The sequence below is a fragment of the Berghia stephanieae genome, chromosome 10 (assembly GCF_034508935.2).
Source record: "Berghia stephanieae isolate SIO BIC M18660-M18661 chromosome 10, UCSD_Bste_1.3, whole genome shotgun sequence".
NCBI lineage: Eukaryota > Metazoa > Mollusca > Gastropoda > Nudibranchia > Aeolidiidae > Berghia > Berghia stephanieae.
This window is the reverse complement of record NC_088369.1, coordinates 1629251-1634250: the sequence shown is the minus strand read 5'-3', so window position 1 is coordinate 1634250 and position 5000 is coordinate 1629251. Positions and strand designations below refer to the sequence as shown.

Below are 5000 nucleotides of genomic sequence, written 5' to 3'. Positions count from 1 at the left end.
TAATAATAATAATAAGAAGAAGAGGAAGAAGAAGAAGAAGAAGAAGAAGGGAGAGGAGGAGTTGGAGGAGGAGGAGGACGACGACGACGAGGACGATGATGATAATAATAATAATAATAATATTAATAATAATAATAATAATAATAATAATAATAATGATAATGATAACAATGATGTTGTTGTTGATGATGATGATGATGATGATGATGATGATGATGATGATGATGATAAGAAGAACTATTACCCTTGTTGTGTTGCTGTTGTTTTTGATTCGTTATAGATTGCGAAATTAAAATTTTGAAATGCATTTTAAAAATAAAATTCATTGTTTCCAATCATGTATCGTCTATTTCATTATCTTCTACTTTTTTTTTCATTGCAGATGAAGAAAATGAATCCTCAATAGAGAAGTCTAAGGCTATCCAGAAATTTATAGAACGCCAGATTCAGCTCCTGAATGCTCAGAAAGATCAACGGATTTACTGTCCAGATGATTTAATTCTTGCTTTTTCGTGGTCCACGAGGTCAAGAGTGCTATATTCTTCTTTACGTGGTCACCTTTATCTCCCTTCTAAGTCCACCCTTGGAAAGATTACACGACAAACCAAAAATGTAGCAGATTGCACCATCTATTCTAAATTTTTCCAACAGCAGGAACTACGAAGCAGAGCTTGTGTTGTGCCAAACTCTGAGTTAACAGAGTATTTTAATTCTAGGGACAGGAATGGTTTATCTTCACCGTGCGAGTTGTTTTTAGAATTTTCACTCCTTTCATATTGTTTCTTTGTTAACAATAAATCAAAAATATGTAGGGCAAGATTAGCCGTAATTCTTGGCAATTTTGCAGAGACATTTGCAATCGATGTGTGTGTTCCTGTAAAGGCCTGTCCAATATATTTATGAAGAGATTTAAATTTTCAATTCGAAGAAGCAGTCGGATAAAGGAAGATGAACAAACTGAGGTCACAGTAATTGTTATATCAGCTCTATTTCTTTGTGGATATCAATTTATCATCCTCATTATCATCATCATCATCATCATCATCATCATCATCATCATCATCATAATCATCATCATCATCATCATCATCATCATCATCAGTCCCACCACTACCAACATCACCGTCTTTGCAACCATCATTATATTCATCTTCATTCACCACCACTACCTCCCCCACCACCACCACCATCATCATCATTAACATTATCATCATCTTTGTCATTATCTATCAGAATCATTATTGTCAATATATATTAGCATTAGCAATCACCGCAATCACCTTCACTTTCTTCATCATTGTCATTAATATATCAGTATCATCTTTATTGCCCTCACCACCATCAATATCATCATCATCATCATCATCATCATCATCATCTTCACCTTCTTCATCATCCTTATCATCATCATTATCATCATCATCATCATTTTCCATCACTATCAGCATAATCGTCTTTGCGGTCATCATCATATCCATCTTTATTCACCACCACTACCACCACCATACCATCCTATTTAAATTATTAGCATCATTATTATCATTATCATCATCCTCATTCGTAGTCTATGTCACTATTTATCAGTGTCATCATTATGTCATTATCTATCAGCATCGTCTTTATTACGTTCACCTTCTTTACCATTGTCATTATCCAACAGCATCATCTTTATTGCCATCACCACTAATATCATCTTCATCTTCATCATATCTCCATTATCTACCAACAACAGCTTTATTGTCGACACCACCATCATTGTCATCACCAACTTCACCTTCATCATAATCGTCATTATCTATCACCATCATCGTTACACCAGTATCATCACCAGCACCATTATCTTCACTACCACAACCATCAACCTCACCAACGTATATTATCAATTGTCTTCAACATCGTCACCACCACTATCTTTTTTTATCATATTGCTATTGAAGCAGCTTTTTGTGTCAATCATATTCTCATATTTCTGCTGTGTCATCTGTAGGGGGCATAAATGAGAATTGTTCTTCAAATTTATGCAATCTTATCTAAAGCAATGTGTTTATATTGTCACTTTAATGAGTTTTATAAGGAAATGAGCTGGGTCATCATACAAAATCTATTTTGAATATTATCATCATCAATGTCATCCTCCTCTTCCTAATTTTCATCATCATCATCATCATCATCATCATCATCATCATCATCATCATCATCATCATCATCATCATCATCATCCTTATACACCCCTTTCTTGAGTATTAAAATATATTTCTGTAGTTAGTCTTATTTGATGTATTTATAATATTTGTATATAAATATAATGTGTGTGTGTGTGTGTGTGTGTGCGCGCGTGCGTGTGTGAGTGTTTTTGTGTGAGTGTTTGTGTGTGTGTCTATTTTGAATATTATCATCATCAATCTCATCCTCCTCTTTATCATCATCCTCATCATCATCATCATCATCATCATCATTATCATCATCCTTATCCACCCCTTTCTTGAGTATTAAAATATATTTGTGTAGTTAGTCTTATTTAATGTATTTATAATATTTGTATATAAATATAATGTGTGTTTGTGTGTGTGTGTGTGTGTGTGTAATTATTGTATGACTTTTATTTGAAAGAAGTTAAATTCATCATTCTCATTATCATCGTCATCATCGCCATCTTGATATCAAGTAATTATATACTAATTCAATAAATAGTTAAACATCTATTATTAATATTCTCTGTCTGGAACTGAACTAATTATTGGCCTGGCGTTGCCTACGTATTAACTAATTTGAAACATTGTAAAATACAAACTATTATTATTATCATCATCATATTCGTCGCTGATACCATCATTTCTTTTGACCTCTCTCTCTCTCTCTCTCTCTCTCTCTCTCTCTCTCTCTCTCTCTCTCTCTCTCTCTCTCTCTCTCTCTCCCACTCTGTAAAAAAAAACAAACTATTATTATTATTATTATTATTATCATCATCATCATCATCATCATCATCATCATCATCATCATCATCATCATCATCATCATCATCATCATCATCATCATCATCATCATCATCATCATCATCGCTAGTACTAGCACTTCCATACAAAAATTATTATCATATATTTTTATAAAATAAACTTCAATTGCACTTTTTGCTTGCAAATCTTATTTTATGTGTTTAACGTTTGATTTTCATTAAATGTAGAAGTTTGAGAGAGAGAGAGAGAGAGAGAGAGAGAGAGAGAGAGAGAGAGAGAGAGAGAGAGATGGAGAGAGAGGAGAGGAGAGAGAGAGAGAGAGAGAAGAGAGAGAGAGGAGAGAGAGAGAGAGAGAGTTAAGTGCTGTCAGCGGGACTCGTGGGCCTTCTAGTTTTCACGCCAGATTCCCGACGAGTCGGCATGTGTATAGATAGCATTGGTGCTGACTCATCAACTATAATTATTTCCTATTAATGACATTTATTTATTAAGCTCGCCCAGTACAACAGTCAGAACATATCGAGTAATGATTGACGCCTATACGTGGTCTTGTGGTATGAAACGTGCCTTCGACCTTCGATCAGAGGGTCCTGAGTTCGAATCTAACTCCAAGCGGCGCATAGCGTAATTGAGTTCTCGGTGTGTGTGTGTGTGTGTGGGGGGGGGGGGGAACAAAACTGACGCCAGTCAGCTCTTTGGTATTGTTATAAGACAGCCATTTTGGTGATTAGAGTTATCGCTAATGAATTGTATCTACCAGACTATAAACGTTTGAAGCCAACACATAGTGTGTTGTGTGTGGGACCGTTATATCCGGCTGGTGGATGATGTCTAGACGCATAGCACTAGCACCGACAGCATTTTAAAAGAATTATGGTGTTATGGTTTGTTTTTTTTTTAATTTTACTTTTTCTTCTCTCTATTTTTTCCTGTCTTTCTGGGGGGGGGGGGGGGGGGATAAATAAAAGCATCACACAATATATTTTTACCGAAATTTTATATAACTCGTGGCCTCAATAAATGTCTTCATTTTTTTTGCTTTATTTGTATTTTTTTTTTTAAACCCTAAATTTTCCCTTTTCTGCTTGAAATCATTTCGCCCCCCCCCCCCCCCCCCCCCCGTCAAACCCCTCCTACCCTCAATAATCCAGACTTGCCCCTACTCCTGCTTCTACTTTACAACATACAACATCGCTCTTGGGTAAGTCTTCGTGACCAAGGATATCTATCCAGCTGAAGCAAGTTGATAAAAAAGAGCAATAAAGCACAGTAGTCGGTGTAAAGAAATGCCTTCTATATAACAAAGGGAGATAGTTGTCCTACCCACCAAGGTCTCGGGTAGAATGCAACCCATATAATTAAATGATTTATGAGTGTAGGATGGGTGTTGGAATAGGGACTCCCTTGTTTTCGCCGTGGGTGGTGTATACTATGAAGGCAATGAAAGAACGGAGGGTTATCATGTTCCATCAGTGTTAAGACACCCTCATCAATCTTATGCATCAACCGAGATACCGTTAGATACCCTGTCCTATGTTTCGGCTTGGGCGGATGTTCAACTGGCAGTCTGCGATTTGAGGTCGAAGAAGGAAGACCTGTACAGCCTGTGTGTTGGCTGGAATTCTGTTTGGCTATGTTGAAGCCACAGTGAAAAGGGCCCAAAGTGGCCAGTATTTTATGTCGCACCCGAATATGGGCTCTCAGGCGATATGTGTTGGGCCTGTGTGTTGGCCAGCATTGTGTTTTAGGCTGTATTGTAGCCGAAGTGGGCCTAATATGGCCAGTATTTTGTATATCGTACCCGGTTATGGGCTCTAAGCGATATTGTGTTTTTGTAATTTGTGCTCGGTGAGAATATATAAAATTTATAATATTGTTTTGATGTGCTGAGTAATCATCAAGTGATTAAGTGATTAATATCGTAAAATTATTTCACTTATCTTAAAGTTTAAAATAATATACAGTTTTATTGTTTTAGTGAATAATTAATTCATTGAGTTTAATTGTGTTGAAATTGAGAACGTGACCTCAGTTAAATGAATTATT

At 36.1% G+C, this 5000-nt stretch overlaps 1 protein-coding gene across 2 annotated transcripts in view; it reads right to left on the bottom strand.

Annotated features, from left to right (window-relative positions):
* LOC144956042 (uncharacterized) overlaps positions 1-5000 on the bottom strand; it is a 179159-nt gene that overhangs the window by 62541 nt on the left and 111618 nt on the right. The gene's annotated exons all lie outside the window — the stretch shown is intronic.